The sequence below is a fragment of the Capra hircus genome, chromosome 1 (genome assembly GCF_001704415.2).
Source record: "Capra hircus breed San Clemente chromosome 1, ASM170441v1, whole genome shotgun sequence".
NCBI lineage: Eukaryota > Metazoa > Chordata > Mammalia > Artiodactyla > Bovidae > Capra > Capra hircus.
The window spans coordinates 69,557,276-69,573,698 of record NC_030808.1 but is presented as its reverse complement, the minus strand read 5'-3'; the positions used below and the strand labels follow the sequence as shown (position 1 = coordinate 69,573,698).

The 16,423-nt window shown below is 39.9% G+C and overlaps 1 protein-coding gene across 6 annotated transcripts in view; it reads left to right on the top strand.

The window, feature by feature from the left end:
* ZNF148 (zinc finger protein 148) overlaps window positions 1-16,423 on the top strand; it is a 143,843-nt gene that overhangs the window by 13,111 nt on the left and 114,309 nt on the right. The window contains exon 1 of one of the 6 annotated variants that reach the window (XM_013963386.2): window positions 2,121-2,231. The exons of the other annotated variants lie outside the window; for them this stretch is intronic. The gene's annotated coding sequence lies outside the window, so the exon portion shown is untranslated. Of the gene's footprint in view, window positions 1-2,120; window positions 2,232-16,423 lie in introns of those variants that run through there. 6 annotated transcript variants of the gene reach the window in all.

Below are 16,423 nucleotides of genomic sequence, written 5' to 3'. Positions count from 1 at the left end.
CCTTTTGTTTCATGGAGAGAAAGCGTGTTTATTTATTTAACTTTTTGTTTTATATTGGAGTATAGCTGATTAACAAAGTTGTGATAGTTTCAGGTGCACAGTAACGTGACTCAGCCAGACAAGAGAGAGCTTATTTAGTGGCGGTGAGAAAAATACGACAAAGCACGAAATATAGTATTGGTTTTCCATCCTAGGGCAGCTTTGCTTCAGAATTAGTTTCAGAATCTAGCTCTGGGTCATTCAGCCTTTTTCTGTTATTTCTACATTTAGTAAGTCACCAAATTTAATAATAAAGAACCTATGGAGACCACCCAGAGCTTTGAAGGCCTGAGATGGCCCAAGTATGTCACTTGTTCAATTCACAACTTTATTGTAATCTGCCAATAGTCTAGAATTGTTTCTAGGACCTGCCTTATACATCACTGGGTCTTGGCGAGTGGGTGTATGCTCTGAGTCTTGGAGTGGATTGTGTGGGTTAGACCAATGATGGATATCTTAAGATATGAGGAATGATTATAGTAGAAATGGAGACAGTATGTTTTAAAGTGATGAATTAATTTAACATAGATAAATGGCTTCACAAGATAGGGGGTTGAAAATCTTGGTTCATGTGAAGGAGTTTTCATTGTAAATTTTAGAGGATCCAATATATAAGGGATTAGAATGAAATACACAGTTGCTGTTTCGCAGGGTGCCCTGTATATTTGTCAATACATACATACACATCTGCATATGTAGATACATATAATGATAGAGATAATGTGTTAATTTGATTAGGTTCTGTAATTAGAGTCTTTGGGAAAATAAATGTGGTAGTCTTGTTATGAGTGATTCAAATGAATTGGTAGAGAATAGTTCCGAGAAGGCAATGGCACCCCACCCCAGTACTCTTGCCTGGAAAATCCCATGGACGGAGGAGCCTGGTGGGCTGCAGTCCACGGAGTTGTGAAGAGTCAGACACAACTGAGCGACTTCACTTTCACTTTTCCCTTTAATGCTTTGGAGAAGGAAATGGCAACCCACTCCAGTGTTCTTGCCTGGAGAATCCCAGGGAAGGAGGAGCCTGGTGGGCTGCCGTCTATGGGGTCGCACAGAGTCGGACACGACTGAAGCGACTTAGCAGTAGCAGCAGCAGGGTTATGTTTAGGAAGTAGATTTTTCAGTGACTTTGGTAGCCTGTCTGGCACAGTTTCACAAAATTTGAGGGCCATTTGGGGCAAATTTATGTGTTAAGTTGGGGGATGTTAGCTTTGAGGGATCGTAGGATCAAAGAAAAAATGCAGTGCCTGAGAAAGTTATTTATGAATTGATTTGGTAGATGCTGATAAAAATTAAAGAAGGTATTTGTGGAGAAGTTTGTGTAGGTAAGTGGGATATGTAATGGAAGAGATTTAGGAGAAAGCTTGTTAATTATTAGAAAAGTAAATTTCAAAAGGGTAAAATTGAAGAGGGTTTAGGGAAGATAATTCTTTTGAGAAAATGCAGCTCACAGGTTGAAAACAAGGCAAGGGAGAAGTAAAAGGAGTAAATTAAAGTGTGGAAGAGTTAAGAGGAAGGATTAAAGAAGAGGTTACTGGAAAAGATTTATTGTAAGGAATGTTGTGTTAAATACTACTTTTGATAGTGGTTCGGTGGGGAGGGGGACTTTTACCAAGGATAATTCAGTGTAATAGTTTCATTTCTTAAGAAACCCGGGAAGTAGGGAGCCCTCCTAGCCCTCCTGTTGGGAGCCCAGGCCCGCCCGCGCGGGATTTCACCGGAGCTCGGCTCAGCGGCAGGCGGAGCTGCGCGCATGGTGGGCCCGGAGCCGCCGCAGCTGCCTGCGAGCGCGGCCGAGCGGAGTGGAGGCGGGCCGGGCCGGTGGGACTCGGGCCTCCGGGATCCGCGCACCCTCGGGCCCTCGGGGGGCGCTCCAGCGAGCGAGCAGGCCCGGGGCGGCGCGGTGGGGGCCGGGAGGAGGGGCTTCCCTGAGCGCCCGAACAAACCTCCGCACGCGGCTCGCACGGCTTCCTTTTGTTGTGTGCACGGGAGTGAGAGAGTGCGCGCGCGTGCGTGAGTGCGCCCGTGGGCAGAGAGGCGGCGGAGGGGGGCCGAGAAGCCGGGGCTTTTCCTGCAGGGGTGGCTGGCGCGCCCGGGCCTCGGCGGGCAGTGGGGCCTTGCAGACACCCGTCTTCCGGGTCGGGGCCCGTGGCGCAGTCCAGGCCCCTTCCCCCAGCGAGATGGCAAACTTTGTGAGTGACTTCTCGGCGGCTAACAAGTGTCTGCCTGACAGCGGGGGCCGAGGAACGTTAACTGACACCCTCCTTTCGGTCCTAACCCAGTTTTTTTTTTTTTTTTTTTACAAATCTTATATTGGACTGTACTATGTTTACAGTTTTACGGTGTGCGAAAAGGTCAGACGGGTAACTTGGGTCTACTAGACACTTTTTTTTTTACTTGGTATCAAGAGCAAAAAAGTGTACGCTTGTATCTGTCCTTATATTGGTTGCGCTACTAAAACCTGCATGTTTAGTAGTGGTAAGAGCAGTCCTAAAGGCCTTTCCAGAATTAGGCTGTAGGGCACACTTTGTCTCTCCAGACTTCGTAAAACACTTTTTACAGTGCCAAGAAAGAACTACTTGTGTCGGAGACTAGGTAAAGTTAGGAAATGAAAAAGTTAAAGCCCTTACCAAGAGCTTGCGTTAAAAAAAGCTTTTTTGTTTTGTTTTGTTTTACATAAATTATGATTGGTGTAGTTTGCATATAGAGTTTTACACAGTTGGGCATGGTGTGATTTTAAAAAGCGTTTCTTACTAATTTTGCAAAGGGCAATGATAAAGGCACCACACAGTTTTGAAATTTCAAGTATGTTAAATGTTGCTATAAATAAAATCCTGTTCAGATTTTTAGATTTAAGAAATCTAAAAATACGTTTGCAGTTGTCCTTTGGGTGCAGGAAGAAGTCCTAGGTTTCTCAGTGCTTGTTTCTGGGCAGATTTTCAGTATTGTCAGCGTGATATGGGTGTAGAACCTTAACCTGAGTGAATAATTTGCTTGAGATTACCAATCTGTTTGCAGCTGGGAATAGACTCTGGGTCTCTTATTCCCAGTCTGGTGACCTATCCAAGAATAGACTAAGGAAACTGGGTATTTGTCTGTTTGGTGGAAAATATGGCCGAGTTGATTTTATACTAAGTATTAAAGAGCCAGAAAGGGAATGTGTGAACGCTTAATCTCTGTAGCGCTTAGATGTGTGTAGTTTCTCCATTCTTTAAATACATAGAGGATTTGAGGATATTCGTGTTGCTTTTCATGGCATTTGTAGCATTTTTACATTTGATTAAAACGTAGATGTTTATTATATTCAACTGTGGGGGATGAGCTTTTCAAGTGGGTGTTCTCAGTGGTTGAAGAATAGTTGGTAACCTGAGGATGTTTAGCCTCATAAATGCTAGGGAGAAGAGGAATTATGTTAATTTCATTAATTTCTAAGTAAAAAATCTTCAGCAGTCTTTATCGAAGATGCTTTCAAAGGTACTGATGGAATACCTGTGAATTTTCTTCTCAGCTTTCTGTGTTGCTATTTTCATTATAATTACTAGCTATGATTTGTTTTGTTCATTCCTAGTCTTTCCTTTTATTTTTCCTCCTGTGTCACAGAAACATTCTCTCTTCTTGCTGCTTCTCATCTCCAAAGGACCCTGGAAATTTTTAATCTTAATACAGTTCTCCATGAGAGATGGTTTTGGCAATGTTTGAAGACATTTTTGGTTGTCATGCTGGGGGATTCTGTTGGTATCTAGTGGGTAGATACTAAACATCCTACAATGCACAAGATAACCCCCGCAACAAAGAATTGTCCAGTGCAGTGTCAGTAGTGTTGATGTTGAGATTTAATTAGATTTAATTATTGTGGATGATATTCTACTTATAATTTCTCATGTAATTGATATCTCTATATCACATCTGTTATAAATCTTTTCTTAGAGTTGTCATTAGAATGATCATGGGTCAGAGATTATGAAGTATATTTTAGAGCACGAGTTAATAGGATTTTGGAGCTGAAAGATTAACAAGTATAACTCTGAGTATGTGGATAAGGAAATAGTTTCAGAGAGATTGTGTTCTAGGGATATGGAGAGCTCAGGTCTTGTTATTTCTATTGTAATTTAATTTTAATTTAATTAAAATTAATTATTACTGAAGGAAGTGGTATTTTGTAACTTTTGGTTGATAAATTTAAATAATTAAAAGTTTTAAAAATTGCATCATGAGAATCTCAGTATTCACTAAATCATTGTTACTTTTTCATATTCCCATGTTGTTGAATTCTTCAGCATGGTTTTGTTAACCGTTGTAAACTTTGCAGCATCTTCTTTTAAAAAAATTTTTGAACAATTAAAAAAGGCCACATAACAATTTAAAAACAATTTGGAGTTAATTAGGATATCATTGGCAGTATTGCAGATGCATACCCAACTAGAACTGTTAAAATGTCTCAGAGTATCTTGAATTTAGACATCTATTTTATGAGGATTACTATAATGGTCAGTTATTGTACTGATTGTAAATCTATTTTAGCAAGATTCTTTCAGTTAGTTTTAGAAAAAGACACTTGAACTTTCAGGTGAAATGCAATTGAATGAAATATAAATTGGATATTTAGATTTAAATTGGGTATTTCAAATTAAGTGCTGTATTGTTGGAGGAAGAAAAATGGAGTTCTTTTTAAGTTAAATGTTTTCTGTGGTGCTACTTTTTAAAAATGAGGAAAACAAGTAGGACAGAACACCAATATGAGCAAAGATTTTTTAAAAGATTGTTTTATTTAAGAAATACAAGAAATTTATTTTACAGAAAAATTTTAAATGCTTTTTAGCAAAAAGAATAAAATCACTAACTGGAATACACTGCTGTTAATGTTTTAATATATGACATCTTATATTTTTGTTAACTGTTTATTATGAAAAATTTAAAAAGATAAACAATGCAGCATTCTTGTGAACTGCTATATACCAGATTAGCCTCAACAGTTAGCAATTAATGGTCAGTCTTATTTCATCTGTGCTTCTGCACCCTGTCTCTCAACTCACATAATTTTTAAAAACACTTTAATTTGAAATAATTATAAACTCATAGGAAGTTGCAAATAGTGGAGTCCTGTGTATCCTTTACCCAGCTTGCCCCCAATGGTGAGACATCGAAGTTAGGAATTTGACATTGGTATTAATACATTACTGTTATAGAAATTGCCAAACTTAATCAGTTCTCAGCATTGTAAAAACTTTAGTTATTTTGGATAATTGCTTTTCAGTGTTGTATTGGTTTCTGCCACCTTCACCCCCTCCTGGCACCCGTAAGTCTTTTCTCTACATCTGTGAGTGGGTCTGTTTCTGTTATGTAGCTCTGTTCATTTGTGTTGTATTTTAGATTCCACGTATAAGTGATATGGTATGGTATTTGTCTTTTTTCTTTCTGACTTAATATAATAATCTCTTGGTTCATCCATGTTGCTGCAGTTGGTGTTATTTCATTTCTTTTTTATGGCTGAGTAGTACTCTGTTGTGTAACTCTGGGCTTCCCTGGTAGCTCAGCTGTTAAAGAATCCTCCAGCAATTCAGGAGACCTGGGTTTGATCCCTGGGTTGGGAAGATCCACTGGAGAAGGGATAGTTACCCACTCCAGTATTGAAGAATTCCTGGCGTGAAGAATTCCACGGGGTGCCAAAGAGTCAGACACGACTTTGTGACTTTCACTTTCATTTTTCATCCATGTTATTGCAGATGGTGTTATTTCACTCTTTTTTTAATGGCCAAGTAGTATTCCATTGTGTATCTATACCACATCTTCTTTATCCATTCATCTGTTGATGGACATTTAAGTTGCTTCGATGTCTTGACTGTTGTATGTAGTGCTGCTATGAACATAAGGGTACATGTAATCTTTTCAAATTATAATTTTGTGTGGGTATATGCTCAGGAGTGGTATTGCTGGATCATATGGCGACTCTGTTTTTAATTGTTTGGGGAAGCTCCATACTGTTTTTTGTAATGGGTGCATCAATATACATTCCCATCAACAGTGTGAGAGGGATCCCTTTTTTCCAACATTTATTTGTATGGTTTTTAATGATGGCCATTCTGACTGGTGTGAAGTGGTACTTCATTGTAGTTTTAATTTGCATTTCTCTAATAATTAACAATGGTGAGCATCACTTCATAGGGCAGCATGTTTTTGATTTTGATGAAGTTTGGTTTATTTATTTCTACAGAATATGCTTTTGGTGCCAAGCCCAAGAACCTTTTCTTTAGGTCTTGAAGACCTAATTTTTATTCTAAAAATTCTGTAGTTTTATGTTTCTGTTCATCATCCTTTTTGAAATGATTTTTGTATGTGGTTGTGAGGTTTAGGCGTAGACTTTTATTTGGCATGTGCATGCATGCATGCTCAGTCCCTTCAGTTGTGTCTGACTCTTTGTGACCCCCTGGACCACAGCCTGCCAGGCTCCTCTGTCCGTGGAATTCTCCAGGCAAGAATGCTCGAGTAGGTTGTCATGCCCTCCTCCAGGGGATCTTGTTGACCTAGGGGTTGAACTTGCATCTCCTGCATCACAGGCGGATTCTTTACCCTTTTGTTCCAGCATTGTTTGTTGAAAAGGCTGTCCTTTCTCCTTTGAATTATTTTTCTGCTTTGTCAGCTAATTCGTTTTTCTTTACTGGTTATAGAATTAGTTAGATTATTGGCTTCATTTTGGTCTAGTTTCAGTTGTATGAATTTGAGAAATTGTTCCATTTTTTTCTGTGTCCAGTTTGAAAGTGTAAAGTTGTCTTGTAGTATTCCCATGTTATTAATGTCACTGAATATTCGTTTATCTGTTTGTGCTGGGTCTTGTTGTGGCGCACAGGACCTTTGACCTTTGTTGTGGTATGTGGGGTCTTTTTGGTGTGGCATGTGGACTGTTAGTTGTGGCATGTGGGATCTAGTTCCGTGACCAGGGACCGAACCCTGGCCCCCTGCATATACAATGTGGAAGCTTAACCACTGGGTCACTAGGGAAATCTTCCTTACTGTCTTTTAAAGTGCTGCAAGATCTTAGTGATATCCCTGTTTCAGTCTTAATATTGGATTTGTGTCTTGTCTCTTTGTTTTTGTTAGTGATAGTAGAGGATTGTAAAATTTTTGCTTCAGTGATACTCTCTGTTTTCCTATTTTGAATTTTGTTGATTTCTGCTCTTCATTGTTTGCTTTCTGTTGCTTGCTTTGGATTTATATTTTGCCTTTTTTTTTTAAGTTTCTTGTAAGTAATTAAGTTATTGATTTGAATCTTTCCTCTTTTCTAATGTAAGCACTTACTGCTACAAATGTCCTCCTAACTACTGATTTAGCTGCATCCCACATATTTTGACATGTTTTTATTTTCATTCATTTTGTGTATATATATTTAAAGTTTTTCTTTGAGTGTTTGTCTTTGACCCATGGACTTTTTTTTTCCACTTTACTTTTTTTAAAATTTGTTTTCAATTGGAGGAACCCTATGGACTTTTAAAAAGTGTTTATTCATTTATGTTCAGAAATTTTCCTTTTGTCTTCCTGTTACTGATTTCTAGTTTGAGTCTATTATTGTTGTATAATGTACCTATTTTATTTTGATTCTTTTAGATTTGTTGAGGTTTGTTTTATGTCTCAGGATATAATCTGTCTTCGTGAATATTCCATGGATGTTTGAAAAGAAATATGTATTCTGCTGTTGTTGAGTGGACTATTCTATGTATATCAAGCTGACCCTGTTGGTTGGTTGTGTTATTAATATAGCCTCTCTGATGAAAAACAAACAAACCTTCCTAGCTTTTCCATTCTTTTTACTTTCAATGTATGTTACTGAGTTTCTTGTTAGTAGCATATAGTGGGCCATTTCAGAAATATACTCTTCCAGTTTTTCCTGATTTGTCTGTTTAGACCATCAACATTTAAGGTAATTACTGATAAATACTAATACTTAAATCTGCCTTTTAATTGTTATTATTATTTTTTTATTTTCTCTGGTTTTTTGTTTCTCTTTTCTTTCCATCCTGAAGATTACTAAAACATTTCTTAAGATTTTGTCTTTCATAATTTGTAAAATACTCATTTATAGTTTTGTAGTGGCTGTTGCAGTCATTACTAGTGTCTGTATGTGGCTGTTGCAGTTATTACTAGTGTCTGTATGTGGCTGTTGCAGTTATTACTAGTGTAAATATGTGGCTGTTGCAGTTATTACTAGTGTATATATGACTTACAGCAGTCTCCTGGTACCAGTACTTTACTGCTTCAGTTGTCATATGGAAACTTCACTTCTCATTTACCTTTTTTTTACCATCTTGACTTTTAAGTGTAATTAAGTATCAGTATAAATTTTGTTTTTCCATCATTAAGTATGATCTAGAAAACTAAGATGCAGCCGAAGATGGAGAAGCTCTATACAGTCAGCAAAAACAAGACCTGGAGCTGACTGTGGCTCAGATCATCAACTTCTTATTGCAAAATTCAGGCTCAAATTGAAGAAAGTAGGGAAAGCCACTAGGCCATCCAGTTATGACCTAGATCAAATCCCTTATGATTATACATGCAGTGGAGGTGACAATCAAGGGGCTAGATCTGGTATACAGAGTGCCTGAGGAACTGACTATAGATGGAGGTTTCTAACATTGTAAAGGAGTTGATGACCAAAACCATCTGCAAGAAGAAATGCAAGAAGGCAAAGTGGTTGTCTGAGGAGGCCTTACAAATAGCTGAGGAAAGAAGAGAAATGAAAGGTAAAAGAGAAAGGGAAAGATATACCCAACTGAATGCAGAGTTCCCGAGAATAGCAAGGAGAGACAAGAAAGCCTTCTTAAGTGAACAATGCAGAGAAATAGAGGAAAACAATAGAATGGAAAAGACTAGAGATCTCTTCAGGAATATTGGAGATACCAAGGGAACGTTTCATGCAAACAGATAGGCATAATAAAGGACAAAAACGGCAAGGACCTAACAGAAGAGAGTAAGAAAAAAATGACAAGAATACGCAGAAGAAGTGTACAAAAAGCTCTTAATGACCCAGATAACCATGGTGGTGTGGTCACTCACCTAGGAGTCCTGGAGTGTGAAGTCAAGTGGGCCTTAGGAAGCATTGCTATAAACAAAACAGTGGAGATGATGAAATTCCGGCTGAACTATTTCAGATCCTAAAAGATGATGCTGTTAAAGTGTTGCACTCATCAGCAAATTTGGAAAACTCAGCAGTGGCCAGAGGATTGGAAAAGATCAGTTTACATTCCAGTTGTGAAGGACTGTGCTAAAGAATGTTCAAATTACTGTACAGTTGCACTCATTTTACATGCTAGCAAGATTATCCACAAAACCCTTCAAGCTAGGCTTCAACAGTACACAAGCCAAGAACTTCCAGATGTACAAGCTGGATTTAGAAAAGGCAGAGGAACCAGAGATCGAATTGCTAACATCCACTGGATCATAGAAAAAGAAAAGACATTCCCCCACAAAATTTACTTCTGTCTCATTGACTATGCTACAACCTTTGATTGTGTGGATTACAACAAACTGTGGAATATTCTTAAAGAGATTGAAATATCAGGCCACCTTACCTGTCTCCTGTGAAATCTGTATGCAGGATAAGAATCATCAGTTAGAACTGGACTTGGAACAGCTGACAGGTTCAGTATTGAGAAAGGAGCACATCAAGGCAGTGTTTTGTCACCTTGCTCATATAACTTATATGCAGAGTTCAGTTCAGTTCAGTCGCTCAGTTGTGTCCGACTATTTGCGACCCCATGAATCGCAGCACGCCAGGCTTCCGTGTCCATCACCAACTCCCGGAGTTCACTCAAACTCGGGTCTATCGAGTCGGTGATGCCATCCAGACATCTCATCCTCTTTCATCCCCTTCTCCTCTTGCCCCCAAATCCCAGCATCAGAGTCTTTTCCAATGAGTTAACTCTTCACATGAGGTGGCCAGAGTACTGGAGTTTCAGCTTCAGCATCATTCCTTTCAAAGAACACCCAGGACTGATCTCCTTTAGAATGGATTGGTTGGATCTCCTTGCAGTCCAAGGGACTCTCAAGAGTCTTCTCCAACACCACAGTTCAAAAGCATCAATTCTTTGGCGCTCAGCTTTCTTCACAGTCTAACTCTCACATCCATACATGACAACTGGAAAAACCATAGCCTTGGCTAGACGGACCTTTGTTGGCAAAGTAATGTCTCTGCTTTTGAATATGCTATCTAGGTTGGTTATAACTTTCCTTCTAGGCAGTAAGTGTCATTTAATTTCATGGCTGCAATCACCATTTGCAGTGATTTTGGAGCCCCCCAAAATAAAGTCTGGCAGTTTCCACTGTTTCTCCATCTATTTCCCATGAAGTGATGGAGCTGAATGCCATGATCTTCATTTTCTGAATGTTGAGCTTTAACCCAACTTTTTCACTTTCTTTGACTTTCATCAAGAGGCTTTTTAGTTCCTCTTCACTTTCTGCCATAAGGGTGGTGTCATCTGCATATCTGAGGTGATTGATATTTCTCCCGGAAATCTTGATTCCAGCTTGTGTTTCTTCCAGCCCAGCGTTTCTCATGACGTACTCTGTATATAAGTTAAATAAGCAGGGTGACAATATACAGCCTGACATACTCCTTTCCCTATTTGGAACCAGTCTGTTGTTCCATGTCCAGTTCTAACTGTTGCTTCCTGACCTGCATATAGGTTTCTCAAGAGGCAGGTCAGGTGGTCTGGTATTCCCATCTCTTTCAGAATTTTCCAGAGTTTATTGTGATCCACACAGTCAAAGGCTTTGGCATAGTCAATAAAGCAGAAATAGATGTTATTTTGGAACTCTCTTGCTTTTTTGATGATCCAGTGGATGTTGGCAATTTGATCTCTGGTTCTTCTGCCTTTTCTAAAACCAGCTTGAACATCTGGAAGTTCACAGTTCACGTATTACTGAAGCCTGGCTTGGAGACTTTTGGGCATTACTTTACTAGTGTGTGAGATGAGTGCAATTGTGCGGTAGTTTGAGCATTCTTTGGCATTGCCTTTCTTTGGGATTGGAATGAAAACTGACCTTTTCCAGTCCTGTGGCCACTGCTGAGTTTTCCAAATTTGTTGGCATATTGAGTGCAGCAGTTTCACAACATCATCTTTCAGGATTTGAAATAGCTCAAGTGGAATTCCATCACCTCCACTAGCTTTCTTTGTCGTGATGCTTTCTAAGGCCCACTTGACTTCACATTCCAGGATGCCTGGCTCTAGGTGAGTGATCACACCATTGAATGCAGACTTCAGTTCAGTTCAGTCGCTCAGTCGTGTCCGACTCTTTGCCACCCCATGAATCGCAGCATGCCAGGCCTCCCTGTCCATCCCCATCTCGTGGAGTTCACTCAGACTCATGTGCATTGAGTCAGTGATGCCATCCAGCCATCCCATCCTCTGTCGTCCCCTTCTCCTCCTGCCACCTATCCCTCCCAGCATCAGACTCTTTTACAATGAGTCGACTTTTTGCATGAGGTGGCCAAAGTACTGGAGTTTCAGCTTCAGCATCATTTCTTCCAAAGAAATCCCAGGGTTGATCTCCTTCAGAATGGACTGATTGGATCTCCTTGCAGTCCAAGGGACTCTCAAGAGTCTTCTCTAACACCACAGTTCAAAAGCATCAATTCTTCAGCGCTCAGCCTTCTTCTCAGTCCAACTCTCACATCCATACATGACCACAGGAAAAACCATAGCCTTGACTAGACGGGCCTTAGTCGGCAAAGTAATGTCCCTGGTTTTGAATATGCTATCTACGTTGGTCATAACTTTTCTTCCAAGGAGTAAGTGTCTTTTAATTTCATGGCTGCAGTCACCATCTGCGGTGATTTTGGAGTGCAAAAAAATAAAGTCTGACACTGTTTCCACTGTTTCCCCATCTATTTGCCATGAAGTGGTAGGACTGGATGCAGAGTAGATCATATGAAATGCTGGACTGGATGACTCACAAGCTGAGGTCAAGATTGCTGGGACAAATATAAAAAACCTCAGGTATGCAGATGATACTACTTTAATGGGAGAAAGTGAAGAGGAACTAAAGAGTCTTTTGATGAAGGTGAAAGAAGAGAGTGAAAAAGATGGGTTATAATTCAGCACTCAAAAATTGAAGATCATGGCATCCGGTCCCATCACTTCATGGCAAATAGATGGGGAAAAAGTGGAAACATTTTTCTTGGGCGCCAAAATCAGTGTGGATGGTGACTGCAGCCATGAAATTGAAAGATGCCTGCCCCTGGAAGAATAGCTGTGACAAACCTAGACAGTGTATTAAAGAGCAGAGAGATACCACTTTGCTGACAAAGGTCTGTATAGTCAAAGCTGTGGTTTTCCAGTAGTAGTGTATGAATGGCGAGTTGAACCATAAAGATAAGGCTGAGATCCAGAGAACTGGTGCTTTTGAACGGTGGTGTTGGAGAAGACTTGAGAGTCCCTTGGACTGCAAAGAGATCAAATCAGTCCATCCTGAAGGAAATCAATGCTGAATATTCATTGGGAGAAGTGATGCCGAAGCTGAAGCTCCAATATTTTGGCCTCCTAATGCAAAAAGCAGACTCACTGGAAAAACCCCTAATGCTGGGAAAGATTGAGGGAGGGAGGAGAAACATGTGACAGGAGATGAGATGGTTGGATGGCATCACTGACTCAATGGACATGAGTTTGAGCAAACTCTGGGACATACTGAAGAACAGGGAAGCTTGGTGTGCTGCAGTTCATGCGATTGCAGAGAGGACGTGACTTAGTGACTGAACAACAGAAAATTAATGATGGAAAAGATAATGTGTTGTGTGTACTTATATTTCTATTTTTCTTGTTCAGAAAATTTTCTTCATCCAGGGATTGGGTTGCTAGTGACATATTCTTTTAGTTTTTCTTCTCTTGAAAATGCATTAAAATTTTTTCCATGTATTCCTTGCTGTGGTCTGAATGAATTTCTCTAAAATGTAAATGTTGAAATACGAATGCTTCAGTTCAGTTCAGTCGCTCAGTCGTGTCCAACTCTTTGCGACCCCATGAATTGCAGCACGCCGAGTCCTTTGGGATATTTTTAGTTCATGGGGGAGAGCCCATGAGTGGGATTAGGGCTGTTACTAAAGAGGCCCCCAAGAGACCTCACTTGCTCCTTTCTGCCATGTAATAATACAGTGAGAGGTCTGTGACCTGGAAGAGGGCCCTCACCTTAACCATGCTGGCACCCTAATCTTTGGATTTCCAGCCCCAGAACTGTGAGGAGTAAATTTCTGTTGTTTATAATAGAGCCACTCATTTTGTCATGTTTTGTTATTGCAGCCTGAATAGATTTACAACATTCCTGAAGAGTAGTTTCACTGGGTCTAGAATTCTTGGTTAGCAATCCTTTGTTTTTTTTTTAAAACATTCAAAAAATATTCTGCCACTTTTTTTAGTCAAGGCTGTATACTGTCACCTTGCTTATTTAACTTATATGCAGAGTACATCATGAGAAACGCTGGGCTGGAGGAAGCACAAGCTGGAATCAAGATTGCCGGGAGAAATGTCAAAAACTTCAGATATGCAGATGACACCACCCTTATGGCAGAAAGCGAAGAAGAACTAAAGAGCCTCTTGATGAAAGTGAAAGAGAAGAGTGAAAAAGTTGGCTTAAAGCTCAACATTCAGAAAACTAAGATCATGTCATCTGGTCCCATCACTTCATGGCAAATAGATGGGGAATCAGTGGAAACAGTGACAGACTTTATTTTTGGGGGCTCCAAAATCACTGCAGATGGTGACTGCAGCCATGAAATGAAAAGACGTTTGCTCCTTGGAAGTAAAGTTATGACCAACCTAGATAGCATATTAAAAAGCAGAGACATTACTTTGCCAACAAAGGTCTGTCTAGTCAAAGCTGTGGTTTTTCCAGTGGTCATGTATGGAAGTGAGAGTTGGACTGTAAAGAAAGCTGAGTGCTGAAGAATTGATGCTTTTGAACTGTGGTGTTGGAGAAGACTCTTGAGAGTCCCCTTGGACTGCAAGGAGATCCAACCAGTCCATCCTAAAGGAGATCAGTTGTGAATATTCATTGGACGGACTGATGCTAAAGCTGAAACTCCAATACTTTGGCCACCTGATGCTAAGAACTTTGAAAAGACCCTGATGCTGGGAATGATTGAAGGCAGGAGGAGAAGGGGACGACAGAGGATGAGATGGTTGGATGGCATCACTGACTCAATGTGCATGACTTTGAGTAACCTCTGGGAGTTGGTGATGGACTGGGAGGCCTGGTGTGCTGCAGTCCATGCAGTCACAGAGAGTTGGACGTGACTGAGCGACTGAACTGAGCTGAACTGACGGTTGAGATGAGAAATCTGGTGTTGTTGCAGTTGTTGTTCAGTTGTTCTAGGAAATAGTTATTTTTGTCTGGCTGCCTTCAAAGGTTTTTCTTTCTTTTTAGTTTTTGAATTTTTAATTATGATGTGTCCTGGTGTAAGTTTCTTTGGGTCTGTCTTGTTTTGGTTTTGCTGTTTTTTGAATCTAAGTTTGTATGTGTCGTATTTGAGACATCTTTAGCCGTCTTTCCTTTATTTACTTTTACAGTCTCTCTCTCCTGTCTGGGACTCCAATGATAGGAATGTTGGATCTTTTGTTATTTGCCCACAGGTCCTTAAGACTCTGTTAGTTTTCTTTCAGTCTTTTCTTTCCTCTGTTTTTCAGATTGGGTTAATTCTATTTTTCTGTCCTCAAATTCAGTGATTCTCTTTATTATGTCTGTGATTGTATTGAGCCAGTCTAGCAACCTTTAAAGTTTTGTTACAGTAATTTTTAGTTCTGTAATTTCTTTTTGCTTCTTTTTTTATAACTTTTGTTTCTTTACTGAGGTTTTCCTTTTTTTTTTTTCACTTGTTTCAGGAGAATTTAGATTTGATTGCTGAGACATTTTATAATGGTGCTTTAAAATCTTTTTCAAATAATTGTGTAGCATCCAGCTCATCTCTGTATTGACCTTGGTTGATTATCTTTTCTCACTCATGTTGGGATTTTCTTTTGTCATTTTCTGTTGTGTATTATGTCAGAAGGCTCTGGGCCCTATTTATATATTTTTTATTTTATCACACAGTCATCCCACTTGGGTTTAGTGTACAGGTCTTCGCCTGCTTTTGTAGGCTTTAGTTTTAATGGCAGTTTAATTTTCAGAGCCTTTGTGGTTGGCTTGGTTTATCTGATGCTGTCTGGACTCCCACTGGTCCTTGCTGATTTTATCTTAGAGAATAGAAGGCATTTCCTTTTATCGGGTTTCTGGGTATCTCCAGATGGGAGAGGGTTGTGGTGAGGTCCTCCTACTGGCACCCACCCCAAACCCCCAGTTCTTCCCTGACCCTGTATCTCTGGGTGAGAGAGAAGAGTCTTGGCCCAAACTGAGTTGTTTGTGCTGGCTGGGTTCCTAAGTTTTGACCACTTGCCTCTGCATCTCAAGGTGGAAAAAAAGAGTTTCAGATCATACAGGGAAGGAAGAGTTGCTTCCTCTGTCTGGTCTTTGTTGTTGGCTGAGCTTCCAGTTGCTTTCCCTTGCTGGATATTGCAGAGAGACTGCTGTTTAGTTTCGGGGAGGATTATGATTATCTGGTCTACTTTCTGTTGCTGAATTGGTGGTTGGGAATGCCAGTCTGGGTCTCCTTCTTCTGTTGGATGTGGGGACATAAAGCACTATGATGCTTTTTTGTTTCTCTGGTCCTGGAGTCCCAAACCGGTTAGCGGCCTTCGTTCCAGTTCTCATAGCTTTCTTTTGGTTGTCTCTTTCTGTTATTCCCATGGTTTATACTTGTGTTTGATGTGGAGGGGCAGGGAAAAAGAGCTATGCCATCTAGACTGGAAGTTCACATTCCTTACTTTTTGTGAACCGGCATCATCTCCACCCAGCAGGTTACTTTGAAAATAATGGTTTATGGCCATGTGCTTTGTGAACTTTTGAGCACAGTATAAATGTTTGCTTCAATTATAAACCGTAGTATTGGACCCTAAGGAAACTTTTGGAACATCAGTAATAATCAGTTCAAAGGGTGCCAGAATATATGCTTGCTATTATACTAGGCATGTATCACATAAACAGATTTTGTAATATAGTTAATTAAAACTGTGAATTCTGGTAAAGATGTGTTTATTTAAAAGATTATTTGTATTTCAAGTATTTAATAATTTCAGTACTAGATTGTTGTTCAGTCGATAAGTAGTGTCCGACTCTTTGTGACCCCATGAACTGCTTCACGCCAGGTTTCCCTGTACTTCACTATCTCCCTGAGTTTGCTCAAACTCTTGTCCATTGAGTTAGTGATGCCATCCAACCATCTCATCTTCTGTCATTCCCGTTCTCCTGCCCTCAGTCTTTCCCAGCATCAGGATCTTTTCCAGTGAGTCAGCTCTTCTCATCAGGTGGC